This window comes from Zea mays, chromosome 7 (assembly GCF_902167145.1).
Source record: "Zea mays cultivar B73 chromosome 7, Zm-B73-REFERENCE-NAM-5.0, whole genome shotgun sequence".
Taxonomy (NCBI): Eukaryota; Viridiplantae; Streptophyta; class Magnoliopsida; order Poales; family Poaceae; genus Zea; species Zea mays.
In genome coordinates this window covers 28,415,658-28,435,484 of record NC_050102.1, presented here as the reverse complement: position 1 = coordinate 28,435,484, position 19,827 = coordinate 28,415,658, and the positions used below count along the sequence as shown (strand labels likewise).

General features: G+C 48.3%; 1 non-coding gene and 1 pseudogene across 1 annotated transcript; both read left to right on the top strand.

The window, feature by feature from the left end:
- The first annotated feature begins 268 nt into the window (after positions 1–268).
- LOC103633797 (prohibitin-2, mitochondrial-like) lies at positions 269–1,750 on the top strand (annotated as a pseudogene).
- Positions 1,751–2,100: 350 nt separating this feature from the next.
- TRNAS-CGA (transfer RNA serine (anticodon CGA)) lies at positions 2,101–2,182 on the top strand. Its single transcript has one exon. It is a non-coding gene; the product is annotated as a tRNA-Ser (tRNA).
- Positions 2,183–19,827: the final 17,645 nt, after the last annotated feature.

Here is a 19,827-nt window from a genome sequence, read left to right as displayed (position 1 = left end):
CCTTTCCTGTAGATATAGGGGTGATTTACTTAACTAATCAAGTAAATGTAATCAAGTTACTTCATGGAGGAGGATCGTCGATGGATGTATGGAGGAGGATCGTCGATGGATGTATGAAGGTTGGAAGAAAAGAGGTGCTCTATCAAGTGAGTGGGTTGCCAAGACTGATGCGTTTCTCGACAGCGCTTTTGCTCGGTCAGAGACTGGAACCGATGATAGGTGCCCTTGTAGCAAGTGTCGAAATATTTATTTCTTTGACAATAGTACTATGTCGATAGATCTTTGTAAGAACGGTTATATGACAGGCTATGAGGTGTGGGTGCACCACGGTAAGGACCCGCCTTCTCGTACTGTATCGAAAGTTCAGTCACATGAAGAGAGGAATTATCATGCTCATTTACCTGCATTTATTCTAGTTAACTTTTTCTCCTGGAGTATTATTATCTGTATTCGAACGCTCCTTTTTATATGATGATGAATTGTTCTTCAGTATATTTATCATACTCTACAGAATGCTAGAATTTGGTTCTTATATGTAATTTAAGATTTTACTAGTCTCTGTTACTGTAGTTAATGAAATAGTATACATTTATTCAGTAATAAAAGCTATTCCCTCCGTTTCAAATTATATGATGTCTTGGATTTTGTAGACACAGCTTTTGCTGTGCATTTAGATATACGGTATGCCTATACAGTATATATACAACAAAAGGAATGTATGTAGAAAAGCCAAAACGATTCATAATTTAGAATGGAGGGAGTATCATTAGTCAGGCAACTTATTTTCTTCCATGTGGTGCTATGTGAAGTTTTTTTATATGTTGATTTGGATCACAGAAATTCATTTAATATTTTGAGATACTTATCTCTTCTGTTCTTTACGTTGACAGGTGAAAATCGGTCTCCGTGTTCTCACAAGGTCTATGCCAGAGGCTACCACATATCTACAGAACTCTGGGTGAGAACTACAATGAGAGAGTTTTGCCTTCAATCATCCATGAAACACTGAAAGCTGTTGTTGCTCAATACAATGCTAGTCAAGTCAGTTGATCACACAGAGAGAGGTACGATTGAACGTATGAAGTTGCTAGTAACTACTTAATAGCAATTCTGTTTACTCTTTTCCGCCACCAATTTCAGGCTGTGAGTAGGGAGATTAGGAAGATACTGACCGAGAGGGCTAGATTCTCCAACATTGCTCTTGATGATGTCTCCATCACAAGCCTAAGCTTCGGGAGGGAGTTTACTCATGCCATTGAAGCCAAGCAGGTTGCTGCACAAGAAGCAAGCTGAGCGTGCTAAGTTTATTGTTGAGAAAGCTGAGCAAGATAAGAGAAGTGCAATTATTAGGGCTCAGGTAAGAAACCGGCTCACTATTAAGTAATTATTTCAATGATTTTGGTTGCATCATAAGGTCTATTGCTGAGTGCCCTCATGTTATTTTCAATTTGCCTTGTGAAGCGGAGCCATCGTGTTATTTTAAATTTGTCGTGTGAAGCGGAGCCGGCAGTAAAATCACAAAATCGAATTTATTCCTAGATTGTACTAGTATCCTTGTTGATGTTATTGTGCGGAGCTGATTGGTCAAGCCATAGCGAACAATCCTGCCTTCCTTGCGCTGAGGCAGATCGAAGCTGCAAGGGAGATCTCACACGCGATTTCGGCCTCTGCCAACAAGGTGTTTCTGGACTCCAACGACCTGCTGCTCAATCTCCAGCAGCTGAATGTGTCGAGCAGGCAGAAGAAATGATGATGTCACACTTTATCCCCTTTCTTCTGAGTTTTGGATGTAGTTTCGCCAATCTTCCTCTGATCTGATGTGGGTCTCAGAGGCAAGCAAGCTGGCAGGTTTTGTTTAAACGTGACTATATAGCTTGAGAAATGATGATCAACAAGGAACAAATTCTGTTATTTTAATTTACGATGGTTGGTATTATTTCCTTGTCTTTTAGGGTTATTATTACAGTTCTATTAAAGATGTTTGCAAACCCTCCTGAGTTCCGCCGGCTGATGGCAAAAAAAAAAAACACGTAAACAATAAGATATGAAAAGAGTGACACCCTTTTATAAACACTATGAAAAGTTGAACATCATCAATTGGTCGATATGTCCGAGTGGTTAAGGAGACAGACTCGAAATCTGTTGGGCTCTGCCTGCGCAGGTTCGAATCCTGCTGTCGACGTCTTTTTATTTTTCGCTGCATTCCACCTCCACATTTTACCAGTAACTTTATTATGTCCTGTTAGCCTTAACGATTAACTTTATTACATTCGATTAACCTTATAAATTATTGCTAAGTTAGTCTTCTTTAGATAATGTTTTTTACCGATCCATGATGCTACCTGTTACTGTTCCCCGAGCAAGATGTAACGAGGCTATCCTCCATGGCCGTGCTATCCGCCCACCGTTTGGGTCCAGTGCCACATACTGCTCAGATTTACCTTCATATCTCCGCTTGTTTTTTGTCATAAAAGATTCTTTTTTTTTTCAAACTGGCGGCATAGCCTAGTTCGATCTAGGCCCCTTAAAGTACGATCCGGTTAAATACGGCATGACTAGATCCAAATAACTATCCATGTCGTGCTAGCTGTCTAGCTTAAAAACGAGCACGACACTAGATATGTCCAATCATACTGGACTAGCATGGCAAGCACGACAATTTTTTTCTACATACGGATCATCTATGATGCTACTCGTTACTGTTCTGCCGGTCAAGATGTAGCCACGCTATCCTCCATGGCCATGCTATTCGCCCGCCCGTTTGGGTCCAGTGCCACCTGCTGCTCAGAGCCGCAGATTTACCTATGTACGCTCGCTTATTTTTTTTGTCACAAAAGACTTTTTTCCAAACGAGCGGCACAACCCAGTTCGACCTAGGCCTGTTAAAGTACGATCCGATTAAATATGGCATGGCTAGATCCAAATAGCTATCCATGCTGTGCTGGCTGTCTGGCTTAAAAATGAGCACGACATTGGATGTGTCCAATCGTACTAGACTAGCACGACAAGCACGACCAGTGCAAGCCCAGCGAGAGCGAGAGCGAGAGCGAGAGGAAAACGAATGGAACGATGAGCGAGTGGCCTTAGGGGTAGCTGATTAGGTTAACGAGCTGCTCGACCGTGCCCTCTTAAAATCGGGCCAAGCAACTGAGAAAGAACAGTACCACAATAACTTTAGTTGCTACACCTTCTTATACCGATCGGACGCTCGATGTCTTGTTCCGACTTTTCGAGGCAAATGTCCAGGTTCGTGGATGAAATAATGATTTTACGTGAAAGACGATTTGAATAAGAGGGAAGATACTAAGGGGATTATCCAGAGGCCCATTATGTCCCGCTTCGGCACAAGAGGCCAATTGTTCTAGAGACAGAAGAAGCTCAAGCCTGCTTAGTGCCCTTTAATGCTGTTTGCAGTTACATTTGCACTAGAGATTTAGTTCAGGAGCATATAGCTTTTAAGGTATGACCCCTTTTGAGTGAGTGGGAAATGCCAAAGTGTCACACCCGGTTTTAGAAGGCAAACCGAATGCGAACCATATACGTGCCAGGATCAGCAATTCACGTACACAATAGTTACATAACTGGACATCATCACACAGTGCTCAAATAATGACATCAAAGAGGGTATAATAGTCGATTACATCATGATGTCTGAGACATCCACATAGTCTTTAACAATAATCAAAGTGCGGAAAAGAAACGTAGATACACACGCACGACCTACACAGGCAGCCGACTGGGGGTTTGCCGCTAACCCACGCCTAGAACTCATCGTACTCTTGAAACTCCTAAAAGTCCTCCTCCACGACTTCATCTTCACCTGAGCAGTGGTTGCAACGCTGACAACCTGGGGGGGTTTGGTGTGTAAAGCAAGGGTGAGTACACATCAACATACTCAGCAAAATGTCCTGTTTGGCTGTAGTGGACTAGCTTTATGTGGAGTTAAGTCAAGCAGTTGCTTTTAGTTGGCCAGATTATTATTACTAGTAGAAAGCCAGGTTTTAGCATTAACCCAAGTTATTAACCCGATGTACCCTTTCCAAACGGAAAGAATACCACTTACCAGTACCATAAGCATAATCAAAACCATCATTCTCATCACCACCTGTAAACCATACATCTCTAATCAAGTATCTCTAATCAATGGAGCTCCCTTGGCCGCTCATAACCGCGAGCACGACTGATATATCAGTTTCATAACACTCTGCAGAGATTGCGCACTTTACCCACAAGCTATGATTCCCTCTTGCCTCGGGCCGATCAAACCCTTAAACACTACTAAGGTGAATAGGCAGGGTCTCACTACGTAGCCTTTACAAAGATTTCCTGGGGCTGTAACCGCCCGTTAGGTTTCTAAATGCACCGAACTCCTCCCCAAGGGGGCGAACCAACCTTGGCAGAGCGAGCCGCATACACCGAGCCCCATTAACGGCACGACGGCGAAGCGAACTACACCCCAGTTCCTCTAATTACTCAGCTAAGGGCATCCCACTCCACCCTCATGGTTGCACTGTTTTCCCGGGCAGTCATCCAATGAACAGGTCCTTACGGAGAGGCACTCGAGAAATAGCTTGAGTCCCCTTAAGAGCCACAAGTACCATCATCATAATCAAAAGGGAAAACAACATATCATGGATAATCTCATCATGTTCATTGATTAATGTGAAGCGCTAGCATAAAGCTAAACCATAATAACCCAACTAGAATAGGTAAACAAGGACAAGATAGACAAAAGCTAGTCAATCCTTAGGTATAAATGTGTAAATGCGGAAAGTGAATTATAAGAATTAGTAGGACATAGATGGGTCAAGGGACACTTGCCTTCACCAACCGACTGCTGCTCAGGGTCTTCACCTGCAACTCCATCGGACTCCACCAACTGACCGTTATCTATACAAGTTCAAACATACATTCCACACATTTAATACAAAAGAACAGTACACCATACAATGGAATGCAATAATTAAACAGACGTTCGACGCAGGGCTCACACTTACGACTAAGCGAGAAAGAGAAAGTAACGGTCGAGACTACGGTCGAAGAGCGATCACGTTACACGATTATAAATTAAACTACTCGTTTAACCATAATAGTATTAATTTAGCCATCGCGTTTAGCATAAGATAAAGTCATGTTCCATATTTAATTATTATAAGCAGATAAAGGTAAATTGAAAGGATTGTCGCGCGGTGAGACGCGCGACACAACACTTAAATTGAATTAAGAAATAAATGACTCGTCGCGCGATGGAGCGCGCAACGAGACACTTGCATTAATTATAAAGAGACGTTAAGCGTCGCGTGACGAAACGCACGACGGCATACGTCAACTGAACTGAATTTAAAACGAAACGTCGCGCGACGAAGTGCGCGACATAGCTCATTAATAAAGATGAATTTAAAATGAATCGTCAAGCGATGAAGCGCGCGACGCTGCACATCGACTAAACTAAAATTGAAAAAGGATTAAGCTGAAAGTCAAACGTCGCGCCACTACAGTCGCGCGTGCGCGAACACGCCGCGCGCGCCGGGGGCACGCGAGCGCGGGGTCGCGGGGCACGCAGGCGCGAGGGCACGAGAACGAGCCGCCATAGGGCGCGTACGCGCAGAAGCGCAGACGCGGGGGCCACGGGGCCGAGCCGCCGCCAGAGCACGGGGCGCGCGGGGCCACTGGCTGTGGGGTGAGCCACCGGGACACCGGGGCGCGGGGCCGGGCGTGCGGGACGCAGGGGCGCGGCGCGGGGGCCGAGCCACCGGGGGCGCAGGGCGCGCGGGGCCGCAGGGGCGCGGCGCAGAGGGCCGCACGGGGCGAGCCGCCGCCGGGCACGGGCTGCCGCCGAGCGGGGTCGCCACGAGGGGCACGACGGGGGCAGGGGGTCACCGGGGGGCGCACGACGGGAGCAGGGACCGCCAGGGAGAGGCGCGCGACGGGGCAGGGGGTCGCCGGGGGGCGCGATGGGGCAGGGGGTGCGCAGGGAAGAAGAAAGGGGAGGGGGAGGGGAAGAGAGAGAGGGAGAGGGAGAGGGGAGCTCACCTCGGGGATCCAAATTCCGGTGATCACCATCTCCAAGACCTAGGGCACCACGGGGAGAGAGTGAGAGATGGGAGAGAGAGAGGTTGCTGCGCAGGAGAAATCAAATGAGAGAAAAGGGATCAGAGGGGGCGCGCATGGGGAGCAGGGGCGCGCGGGCCGTGCTGGGTCGGGTCGGATTGGGCTAGGCCGCACCGTGGGTCAAAACCCCGTGGCACGCACAACCACAGATCGGAAATCAATTCGCGAAGCAAAATCTGAAACGAAACTAAGCAACACACGCGATTAAGCACGAAATCAGACAAAGAAATATGATTCAGCATGATGCAACACGCATGTCAACTTAGGTTTTGTTTACACATGACACAGACACCAGTCGCTATATTGCTTTGAAATTAGGAAGAAGGAGCAAAACGAGAAAAGAAAAGAGAGTAACGCCTGAATTTGGTGAGTAAAAAGAAGAAAAAAATTCTACCCCCAAATTCAGGGTGTTACAAACCTATCCCCCTTAAAAGAATATCGCCCTCGAGATTCAAGGTTGGCCAGCAAAGAGTTCAGGGTGCTTGGCCATCAGATCATCTTCACGCTCCCAGGTTGCTTCTTCCTCAGAGTGGTGACTCCATCTGACTTTGCACATTCTAATAGTTTTCCTCCGGGTGACTCTGTCTGCAGTCTCAAGAATCTACGCTGGCTTCTCTATATAGGTCAAGTCCTCCTGGACCTCCAGACCTTCCACTGGCAACTGCTCTTCTAGCACACGCAGACACTTCTTCATCTGAGACACGTGAAAGACATCATGCACTGCAGACAAGCCTTCTGGCAAACTAAGCTGATAGGCCACTTCTCCACGCCTTGCGAGAATCTGGTACGGACCAACATAGTGGGGTGCCAGCTTGCCTTTGACTCCGAATCTTCTGACTCCTCTGATCGGTGACACTTTCAAATAGACGAAGTCTCCGACTTCAAAACTTAGCTCTCTCCTTCTTGTGTATGCATAGCTTCGCTGCCTTGATTGCACCATCTTCAGATTCTCTCGAACCATCTTGATGTTCTCTTCAGCTTCAAGTAGAATGTCTGGACCAAACACTTGCTTTTCTCTAGGCTGATCCCATTGCAACGGAGTTCTACAACTCCTCCCATAAAGCACCTGAAATGGTGACATCTTCAAGCTGGCCTGGTAACTATTGTTATAGGAGAATTCTACGTAAGGTAACCTCTTGTCCCATCCGGACTGATCTTGCAACGCACAAGCTCTCAACATATCTTCAAGGATTTGATTAGTTCTTTCAGTCTGGCCGTCTGTCTGCGGATGGTAAGCTGAACTGAAATTCAGATGTGTACCCAAGGCTTCATGCAGTTGCTGCCAGAAATGAGAGGTGAACTACGTTCCTCTGTCTGACACTATCTTCTTTGGCACACCATGAAGACAAACGATCCGGGACATGTACAACTCTGCCAATACTGCACTGCTGTAATTGGTCTTGACAGGTATGAAGTGGGCTGACTTGGTTAAGCGGTCCACCACTACCCAAATGGAGTCGTAGCCGGCTCGAGTGCGAGGCAATCCGACTATGAAATCCATCCCGATTTCATCCCATTTGCACTGAGGAATTCGCAACGGTTGCAACAATCCAGCTAGCCTCTGATGATCTTCCTTGATCCTTTGACAACTGTCACATATAGCCACATGCTCTGTGATCTCCCTTTTCATTTCGTACCACCAAAATTTCTTCTTCAGATCCTGATACATCTTCTCACTTCCAGGGTTTATAGAATAAGCTGACTCATGAGCTTCCTTGAGGATGAACTCTCGAATGGACTGGACATTGGGAACACACAAGCGGTCCTTGAACCATATCACACCTTCTGCATCTTCCCGAAAATCTTTGCCTCTTCCTTCCAGAATCAGCTGCCAGATTTCACTGATCTTCTCATCATTCTTCTGTGCTTCTTTGATTTCCCGCTCTAGGGTAGGCTCTAACTCAACTGTCACTCCTCGCATATTGTTCAGAAATCTGAGGCTCAACCTATCAAACTCTTTGCCCAACTCATAAGGCATCGGATGAGCGACCATCAGGTTGACTTGACTTTTCGTGCTAAAAGCATCTGCCACTATGTTCGCTTTGCCTGGATGGTAATAAATCTCCAATTCATAGTCCTTGATCAACTCTAACCATCTTCGTTGCCTCATATTCAGCTCCGACTGAGTGAATATGTACTTCAGACTCTTGTGGTCTGTGTAAACATCACATTTCTGCCCATACAGATAGTGCCTCCATGTCTTTAGTGCATGAACCACTACTGCCAACTCTAGGTCATGGATTGGATAATTCTTCTCATGAACCTTCAGCTGTCAGGACAAGTAAGCCACAACTCTTCCCTCTTGCATCAACATGCATCCCAAACCAGTGTAACAAGCATCACAATACACTGAGAAGGGCTTGTGCACATCAGGTAAGACTAAGACAGACGCTGTAGTCAACTTCTCTTTTAGCGCTTCAAAGGCTTCTTGGCATTTCTGAGTCCACTTGAACTCAACCTTGTTGCCTAGCAAGGCTGTCATCGGTTTTGCAATCTTCGAGAACCCTTCGATGAATCGCTGATAATATCCAGCCATTCCAATGAAACTCTTGATTCCTCAAGCATCTGTTGGCGCTTTCTAATTCAGAATGTCTGCCACTTTCTTCGGATCCACAACCAATCCTTCTTTGTTAATTAAGTGACCCAAGAACAAGACTTCATCAATCCAGAACTCGCACTTGCTCAACTTTGCATACAGCTGGTGCTCTCGCAATCTCTGCAAAGCCATCTTCAAATGATTCACATGCTCTTCTTCACTTTGAGAATATATAAGAATGTCATCAATAAATACCACCACAAACTTGTCAAGGTAATCCATGAATACACTGTTCATCAGATTCATGAAGAAGGCTGGTGCATTGGTTAGGCCAAAAGACATCACAATGAACTCATACAACCCATACTTGGTAATGAATGTCGTCTTCGGAATGTCTGAAGGTCGAATCCTGAGCTGATGATAACCTGACCTCAGATCTATCTTTGAAAACACGCTGGCTCCTATCAGTTGGTCGAACAGATCTTCTATTCTGGGCAATGGGTACTTGTTCTTAATCGTGACCTCATTTAGAGCTCGATAATCGATACACATCCTTCTGGTGCCATCTTTCTTCTCCACGAACAGGACAGGGGCGGCCTAAGGCGAGGTGCTTGGCCTTATATAACCTTTCTCTGACAGCTCATCAATCTGCTTCTTGAGTTCCACTAACTCTGGTCCAGAAACTCTATAGGCTCTTTTAGAAATGGGGCGGTGCCAGGAAGAAGCTCTATAGCAAACTCAACTTTCCGCTCTGGTGGCATGCCTGGTAAATCTTCCGGAAACACATTTGGAAATTCTAACACAACCTTGATAATCTCGAGTGGATCTACTTCACTGCTATCAACAGCCATCTGATGACAACTTCCTTTCCTTGGCTCAGGTGAGATTAACTCGGCTACCACTTATTCTCCTAGTGGGGACATTAACTTAATTGTCCTCTTATCACAACTGATAACTGCCTGATACTTATCTAGCCAATTCATCTCTAGGATGACATCTCTTCCCTGAGTACACATTACTATGAGATTAGCAGGAAACACTATCCCCCTTTTTTCCACACTTACATTCAAGCAAATGCTATCGGCTCGAATTCTACCACCGGCTGAGTCAATTTGGATGGGGGTTGACATGTAGTGATTGGAAGATTATGCACTTCTACCCATGATGCAGTAATAAATGAATGTGTTGCTCCAGTATCAAATAACACTTCTGCAATATGGGAGTCAACTGGAAACATACCTACTGTCATGCCGGGGGTTTCCTGAACTGCTTCAGCCTCCAAGTGATTCAGTCTCCCATGGTTGTAGCGTGGTTGAGAGCGGTTGCCTGCTCCAGGCTGAGACACATTCTACTTTGTTGGGACACTGGGGCCTGACTGCTGCTGGGCTACCTTCTTTGGATATTGCATCACCCAATGGCCTTGCTCTCCACAATGGAAACATGCTCTGCTTCCACCTTGAACTGGTGCCGCCTGACTGCTCTGGTTGGTTACTGGGGCGGGAAGACGAGGTGCCTGCTGATTCTGCCTCTTGAATTGACCTCCTCCTAACTGATTGTTCTGGCGATTCTAGTGCTGGTGCTAAGGGTACTGCCTTTGGAACTGCTGCTGCTGAGGTGGGCGCTGGTTCTGCCTGAACTGCTGAGGTGAGTTGCCTGAGAAACGAGGGCGATTGTTGCTTCCAGGCTGAGGTCCACTGATCTTACGCTTGCGATCCTCCATCTCTTTGCGCTTCTTCTCTGTCATGATTGCTCTGTCAATCAGGTGCTAAAATGTGGGGAAGGTATGATTCATCAGATGATACTGCAGAGGGTCGACCAAGCCTCTCAAGAAACAATACTGCCGCTTGGCATCTGTGTTGACATCCTCAGGAGCATAGCGGGACAGCTGCAGAAACTTGTCTCGGTACTCACTGACGGACATAGGCCCTTGCTTGAGCGCTAGGAACTCCTCCTTCTTCACTGTCATCAGGCCTATGGGAACATGATACTGGCGGAAATTGCCTCTGAATTCCTCCTAGGTGATAGTGTCGGGGTTAGCATGGGTGGCGAGGTAAGACTCCCACCAAGACTGGGCTGCTCCTCTCAACAGACGGGGACCATACATGACTTTCTCCCTATCATCGCACTGAGCGGTGTGCAACTCTCGCTCCACAGTGCGTAGCCAATTTTCAGCATCCATAGGGTCAGAAGAATGAGCGAACATTGAAGGATGACCTCTCATGAATTTAGCACGCTTGTCCCTGGGCATCTGAGGCATCTGAGGTTGAGGTGGTGGTTGCTGTTGCTGCTGCTGCTGAATGGCGGCCAGAGTCTGACCAATGGCTTGAACTGCCTGAGTCTGCATTAAGAACATCTGCTCGATGGTCATCAAGAGCGGTGGTGGCAGTTGTTGTTGCTAGGGTGCTTCATCCTGCTGAGTTGGTCGCTCCTGCTGAGCACGTCTTCCTCCTCTGCGCCTTTTTTCTGACATCTGCATAATGCAGCCACACATCAGAACTGATCTTGCAAATCTTGCAGCATAAGAGTATAGAATTCCTCCACAATACTGAACAATTGAACATCTTCACTGACTTCCAACACAGGCAAACACAGCTTCTCAGATAAAGAGGAAAGTAGAACAAAAGGGCTTCCCAACTAGATAACTAATTTTGTTAACATTCAACAGGTAAACCAAAGTGCAGGGGATGCCTACACCCTGGCGACAGTCATTACAAAGATCCAAACTCAACATAGTTTATCATGACAAACATAAAGGCACAGGATAAGCAAACTACCCTGTCTAAGACTAACTAAGAGTAAGACTGATGCTAAGACTATAGCTTCTATATATATATATATTCGTATTAATTACAAGATCTAATGCTGACGATCTATGGTTCTAGATTTATCCTCGTCCTGCAGTCGGGGTTGCCATAAGCCTGGTGTCCATGCTGAGGTGAGCGGTATGGGTGCTGAGTCCCGACAGGAGCGGGGGAGCCATCCTCCAGGTAACGATGCTCCGCGCGCTCAACCCGCAGCTGGGCGATCTCAGCACGAGCCCTACTCAGGTCATCTAATGCATGGTCCAGCTCCGTGTTTAGCACGTCGGCTAGGTTGACTGTGCTGCTCAACCTAGGTTTGTCCTCACCAACAGGCGACACAATCATGCCTCTTGTGCTGCTAGATGGGCGACGGGGGTAATACTTCAGGTTGAGACCATCAGCTACCCCACCGAGCACTGATCAGTAGTGCGAAAGCACACGCCGTGCGGCATCTTGCATGGCCGCCTCAGTTAAGTCCCGCTCAGAGATAGAATAGTGCTCTGAGCAGACCTCCGCACCCCGGAGACTGTTCTTCGGACGGCGCACCAAGCAGGTTGCTTCCCAGCGATCCGGGTAAACCTTGCGACTATGCTGGAAGACCACACAGCGATACTCGATAGACCAAGTACGCAGGTCGAGTGCCCGATGTAGCAGGGTGTCGAGCGCATCGTGGAAGTGACACTCGCGAGCAGCATCGCGAGTGATGGGTCGAGCAACCCATCCTTCCAACTCCTGCTCCTCTGAAAGGTCGGTGTCGTGGCTTGAGCTGCTGTCGCCACCTCCGTCGTCTGGGTCTCCTCCAGCAGCTACTCCAGCGGTGGGGGCGCTCAGTGGTGGTGTAGGAGGCGCCTCTAGCGGGAGCACAGGGGAACAGCTCCTCACAGACTCTATCTCCTGCTGAAGCGAGAAAGAAGAGCCCTGCTGCTCTAGCTCCTGTCGTCGATGCTCCTGCTCCTCGTGCAGGCGGTGGTGCAGCCTCTCCAAGTGGCTACACTGACCAGTCACTGGACGGCGAAGCGGACGCTCCGCGAGACGAGAGGGCAAGAAGGGGATGACAGACTTTCGTGCAGTGTGTCTAAGACGAGCCATCTATAAAAGACACCGTAAGCATAAGAGTGAGAACAGAACTAATATGACCAGCAAGTAGACCATAAATAAATGAGGAATTAGAGTAAAACAAAATTTTCAGCAAGGTATAATAATATATAGTAGAACATAGGTTTGGTCGATATGACCAACTTTTGAAGGGATACCAAAGTCAAGGTGATAATAGGGGTCTATAATCCTTAGAACGACCATTCTATTCTAGGTTAGCGGTCCTACAGTCAGCACGACTTTGATACCACCTATGTCACACTCGGTTTTAGAAGACAAATCGAATGCAAACCATGTACGTGCCAGGATCAGCAATTCACGCACACAGCAGTTACATAACTGGACATCATCACACAGTGCTCAAATAATGACATAAAAGAGGGTATAATAGTCGATTACATCATGATGTCCGAGACATCCACATAGTCTTTAACAATAATCAAAGTGCGGAAAAGAAACGTAGATACACACAGCCTACACAGGAAGCCGACTAGGGGTTTGCCGCTAACCCACGCCTAGAACTCATCGTACTCTTGAAACTCCTAGAAGTCCTCCTCCACAACTTCATCTTCACCTGAGCAGTTGTTGCAACGCTAACAACCTGGGGGGGTTGGTGTGTAAAGCAAGGGTGAGTACACATCAACATACTCAGCAAAATGTCTGGTTTGGCTGTAGTGGACTAGCTTTATGTGGAGTTAAGTCAAGCAGTTGCTTTTAGCTGGTCAGATTATTATTACTAGTAGAAAGCTAGGTTTTAGCATTAACCCAAGTTATTAACCCGATGTACCCTTTCCAAACGGAAAGAATACCACTTACCAGTACCATAAGCATAATCAAAACCATCATTCACATCACCACCTGTAAACCATACATCTCTGATCAAGTATCTCTAATCAATGGAGCTCCCTTGGCCGCTCATAACCGCGAGCACGGCTGATATATCAGTTTCATAACACTTTACAGAGGTTGCACACTTTTCCCACAAGCCATGATTCCCTCTTATCTTGGGCCGATTAAACCCTTAAACACTACCAAGGTGAATAGGCAGGGTCTCACTACGTAGCCTTTACAAAGATTTCCTGGGGCTGTAGCCGCCCGTTAGGTATCCTAAATGCACAGAACTCCTCCCCAAGGGGACGAACCAACCTTGGTAGAGCGAGCCGCATACACCGAGCCCCATTAACGGCACGACGACGAAGCGAACTACACCCTAGTTCCTCTAATTACTCAGCTAAGGGCGTCCCACTCCACCCTCATGGTTGCACTGTTTTCCCAGGCGGTCATCCAACGAACAAGTCCTTACGGAGAGGCACTCGAGAAACAGCTCGAGTCCCCTTAAGGGCCACAAGTACCATCATCATAATCAAAAGGGAAAACAGTGTATCATGGATAATCTCATCATGTTCATTGATTAATGTGAATCGCTAGCATAAAGCTAAACCAAAATAACCCAACTAGAATAGGTAAACAAGGATAAGATAGATAAAAGCTAGTTAATCCTTAGGTATAAATGTGTAAATGCGGGAAGTGAATTATAAGAATTAGTAGGACATAGATGGGTCAAGGGACACTTGCCTTCACCAACCGACTGCTGCTCAGGGTCTTCACCTGCAACTCCTTCGGACTCCGCCAACTGACTGTTATCTATACCAATTCAAACATACATTCCACACATTTAATACAAAAGAACAGTACACCATACAATGGAATGCAATAATTAAACAGACGTTCGACGCAGGGCACACATTTACGACTAAGCGAGAAGGAGAAAGTAACGGTCGAGACTACGGTCAAAGAGCGATCACGTTACACGATTATAAATTAAACTACTCGTTTAAACATAATAGTATTAGTTTAGCCATCGCGTTTAGCATAAGATAAATTCATGTTCCATATTTAATTATTATAAGCAGATAAAGGTAAATTAAAAGGATTGTCGCGCGGCGAGACGCACGACACAACACTTAAATTGAATTAAGAAATAAATGACTCGTCGCGCGACGGAGCGTGCAACGAGACACTTGCATTAATTATAAAGAGACGTTAAGCGTCGCGCGATGAAACACACGACGACATACGTCAACTGAACTGAATTTAAAATGAAACGTCGCACGACAAAGCGCGCGACATAGCTCATTAATAAAGATGAATTTAAAATGAATCGTCACGCGACAAAGCGCGCGACGCAGCACATCGACTAAACTAAAATTAAAAAAAGGATTAAGCTGAAAGTGGAACGCCGCGCCACTACAGCCGCGCGCACGCGAACATGCTGCACCACTACAGTCGCACGCGCGCGAACACGCCACGCAACTACAGTCGCGCGCGCGAACATGCCGCGCGCGCCGGGGGCATGCGAGCGCAGGGTCGCGGGGCACGCAGGCGCGCGGGGCGTGAGGGCGCGAGAACGAGCCGCCACGGGGCGCGGACGCGGGGGCCACGGGGCCGAGCCGCCGCCCGGGCACGGGGCGCGCGGGGCCACCGGCCGCGGGGCGAGTCGCCGGGGCGCGGGACGCGGGCGCGGGGCCGCACGGGGGCGAGCCGCCGGGGGCGCAGGGGCGCGGCGTGGGGGCCGAGCCGCCAGGGGCGCAGGGCGCGCGGGCGCGGGGCCGCACGGGGGCGAGCCACCGGGGGCGCAAGGCGCGGCGCGGAGGGCCACATGGGGGCGAGCCACCAAGGGCGCGGGGCCGTGGGCTCGGGCGAGCCGCCGGGGGGCGCGGGTCCGCCGTCGGGCACGGGCCACCGTCGAACGGAGCCGCCGAGGGGGGGGGGGCGCGACGGGGGCAGGGGGTCGCCGGGGGGCGCGCGATGGGAGCAGGAACCTCCGGGGAGGGGCGCGCGACGGGGCAGGGGGTCGCCGGGGGGGGCACGATGGGGCAGGGGGTGCGCAGGGAAGAAGAAAGGGGAGGGGGAGGGGAAGAGAGAGAGAGAGAGGGAGAAGGGAGCTCACCTTGGGGATCCAAATTCCGGCGATCACCGTCACCAAGACCTAGGGCACCACGGGGAGAGAGAGATGGGAGAGAGAGAGGTTGCTGCGCGGGAGAAATCAAATGAGAGAAAAGGGATCAGGGGGCGCCAGGGGCGCGCGGGCCGAGCTGGGCCGGGCCGGGCTGGGTCGGGTCGGGCTGGGCTAGGCTGGGCCGCACCGCGGGTCAAAACCCCATGGCACGCACAACCACAGATCGGAAATCAATTCGCGAAGCAAAATCCAAAACGAAACTAAGCAACGCACGCGATTAAGCACAAAATCAGACAAAGAAATATGATTCGGTATGATGAAACAGTCATGTCAACTTAGGTTTTGTTTACACATGACATGGACAACAATCGCTATATTGCTTTGAAATTGGGAAGAAGGAGCGAAACGGGAAAAGTAAAGAGAGTAACACCTGAATTTGGTGAGTAAAATGAAGAAACAATTCTACCCCCAAATTCAGGGCGTTACACGAAGGCATAGTTGTTAAGGCATCCCCAAGGTGACGCTTAAGCGTCGCCTAGGCGGTAAGGCACCTCGGCGACGTAAGGCAACCTGCTCACCTTACGCCTACATCTAAGACGAGTGGGAGAGGCCATTGGTGGCTCCAGCAGCTGCATGTCGGCTCCTCCAACAACGACTTCGTGGCTACTCTAGCGGCGGCGCCGTGGTGGCTTCTCTAGCATTGGTGCGACGGTAGCTCTAGAGTCTCCTCAAGCAGCGGCTGACACAGGAGAGAGGGAGCCAACGGGAGAGAGAGAGAGGGAGAGACGCCAGTGAGGAGAGAGGGGGAGGCGGCTGGGTCATTGCCTCATTTGAAGGGGAGGAGTCGAGACTGGTGGCTAGGACTGGGAGAAGATAGAGAGGGAGAGAAAATGGGCTTAACATAGTTTTATTAGGCTAGTGGGCTTTTGGGCTGATTTGTAGGCTAGGGGCTAAGTTTTTATTTTTCTTTTATCTTTCCTCGTTTTTATACTAAATACTTTCTCAAATATCAATATTTTTTCTATTTTAACTATATTTAAGGCGTCGCCTCGCCTTATGCCTTATCGCTTAAAAGGTAAAAAGGGGGTCAGTTGCCTTACCTCGTCTTGCCACCTTAATAACTATGGCCGAAGGTGAAAGAGGGTGGTGCATCTGACCAAGGGGCTGAGAAAGGTGGTTTGGTGCACTTAAAGTATACATATCGATACAGGAGTCAGTTTTGAGAGCCAGATGATGAATGGATGGATGTTATCAAAGCAACGTGTAATGAGATACTGGGGAATTACACCAAAAAGGAAGATGAAGCTTTGACCACTGCCTTTGGTGCTTGGGGAAAGAGGAGACATAATCGAGTTTTTTACGCTATCCATTTCTATATCCTGATTATTGCTTCCCTGTTCCAAGTAAAGGTCAGAAAAGGAAAAGTGATGTGAAGTCACCTTGGGCTGCGCCGAAGCAAAAAAAAGGTGAAAATTTTGGCAAAGCAGCCGAAATATTACTATGAAGAGAGAGAGAGAGAGAGAGAGAGAGAGAGCAGTGCTGCCTACGCTTGTTACTTCTGTCAGGGAAGTTTCTATTGAGGCCGCACCAACCAATGAGCCGAAGGTTTAGTCGCCTGTACCTACGAAGGTAATGATTACTATATTCTCTATTTGTTTTGATTAATTGTGTCGTAATGTTCTTTATGATATACTTTACTCTTAATGTAGGAGGCGAGGAAAGATGAGGAGGAGGTCATTGAGGTGCCAATCCAAGACAAAGTGCCCCTAGCCAGCCTGCAGCTAGAGGCGCCAGCGAAAGCAGAGGCACAACCAAAGCTTAAAACAACCCCAGGGGGAACACCCCAAAAAGGGAAGAGGATGGCTAATGTTCTGAAGGATATTATGAAGCCTGCGAAGGTGGCGTTGCTGAAAGGGAATTAGGCTTACATCTAGCTCCTAAATAATTTTGGTGGTTGAATTGCCCAACACAAATATTGGACTAACTAGTTTGCTCTAGTGTATAAGTTATACAGGTGCAAAAGATTAATACTTAGTCAATAAAAAGACCAAGTGTTGGGTTCAACAAAAGAGCAAGGGTCAACCGAAGGCACCTCTGGTCTGGCGCACCGGACTGTCCGGTGTGCCACCGGACATGTCCGGTGCACCAGGGGACTCCGACTTCAAACTCTTCACTCTCGGGAATTTCCAAAGGCCACTCCGCTATAATTCACCGGACTGTCCGGTGTACACCGGACATGTCCGGTGCTCCAAGGAAGAGCGGCCTCAGGAACTCGCCAGCCTCGGGTTTTCACTTGCGGCTGCTCCGCTAAAATTCACCGGACTGTCCGGTGTACACCGGACTGTCCGGTGTAACAGCGGGGCAACGACTACTTCGCGCCAACGGTCACCTGCAGGCGCATTTAATGCGCGCCAGAAACGCACAGTCGTCAGGCACGCGGAGCAGGCGCACCGAACACTCTACAGTACATGTCCGGTGTGCCACCGGACATCAAGACGGGCCCAGAAGTCAGAACCCCACGGTCAAATTGCAACGGCTATGGTGACGTGGCTGTCGCACCGGACATGTCCGATGTGCACCGGACTGTCCGGTGCACCATACGACAGACAGCTCCACCAACGGTCAAGTTTGGTGGTTGGGGCTATAAATACCCCAACCACCCCACCATTCATTGCATCCAAGTTTTCCACTTCCCAACTACTTACAAGAGCTCTAGCATTCAATTCTAGACACACCAAAGAGATCAAATCCTCTCCAAATTCCACACAACGCCCTAGTGATTAGAGAGAGTGATTTGCTTGTGTTCTTTCGAGCTCTTGCGCTTGGATTGCTTTCTTCTTTCTTGATTCTTTCTTGTGATCAAACACTCACTTGTAATTGAGGCAAGAGACACCAATCGTGTGGTGGTCCTTGCGGGAACTTTGTGTTCCAAGTGATTGAGAAGAGAAAGCTCACTCGGTCCGAGGGACCGTTTGAGAGAGGGAAGGGTTGAAAGAGACCCGGCCTTTGTGGCCTCCTCAACGGGGAGTAGGTTTGCAAGAACCGAACCTCGGTAAAACAAATCCACGTGTCAATCCCCTTATTCTCTTGCGATTTGTTTTGCACCCTCTCTCGCGGACTCAATTATATTTCTAACGCTAACCCGGCTTGTAGTTGTGATTATTTTTGAGAATTTCAATTTCGCCCTATTCACCCCCCCCCTCTAGGCAACTTTCAATTGGTATCGGAGCCCGGTGCTTCATTAGAGCCTAACCGCTCGAAGTGATGTCGGGAGATCACACCAAGAGAGAGATGGAGACCGGCGACAAGCCCACTACGAGCAAAGGGAGCACTTCATCGGAAGAGTCCCGCACCAAGAGGAAGGAGAAGAAGAAGGACTCCTCCAAACGAAAGGAGAAAAGATCTTCCTCACACCACAAGGAGAAGAAGGAAAAATCTTCTTCCCACCAGTCGCATCGGAAAGGCGACAAGCACAAGAGGATGAGGAAGGTGGTCTACTACGAGACCGACACTTCATCAACATCCGCCTCCGACTCCGATGCGCCGTCCGTAACTTCTAAGCGCCAAGAGCGCAAGAAGTTTAGTAAGATCCCCTTACACTATCCCCGTACATCTAGACATACTCCATTACTTTCCGTTCCATTAGGCAAACCGCCAACCTTTGATGGCGAAGATTATGCTAGGTGGAGTGATTTAATGAAATTTCATCTAACCTCACTCCACAAAAGTATATGGGATGTTGTTGAGTTTGGTGTACAGGTACCATCCGTAGGGGATGAAGACTATGATGAGGACTAGGTGGCCCAAATCGAGCACTTCAACTCTCAAGCTACAACCATACTCCTTGCTTCTCTAAGTAAGGAGGAATACAACAAGGTACAAGGGTTGAAGAATGCAAAGGAGATTTGGGACCTTCTCAAAACCGCGCACGAGGGTGATGAACTCACCAAGATCACCAAGCGGGAAACGATCGAGGGGGAGCTCGGTCGCTTCCGTCTTCGCCAAAGGGAGGAGCCACAAGATATGTACAACCGGCTCAAGACCTTGGTGAACCAAGTGCGCAACCTCGGGAGCAAAAAGTGGGACGACCACGAGGTGGTTAAGGTTATCCTAAGAGCACTCATTTTCCTTAACCCCACTCAAGTTCAATTAATTCGTGGTAATCCTAGATACCCACTAATGACACCCGAGGAAGTTATCGGGAATTTTGTGAGCTTTGAATGTATGATTAAAGGTTCAAAGAAGATCAACGAGCTTGACGAACCCTCCACGTCCGAGGCGCAACCGGTGGCATTTAAGGCGACGGAAGAGAAGAAGGAGGAGTC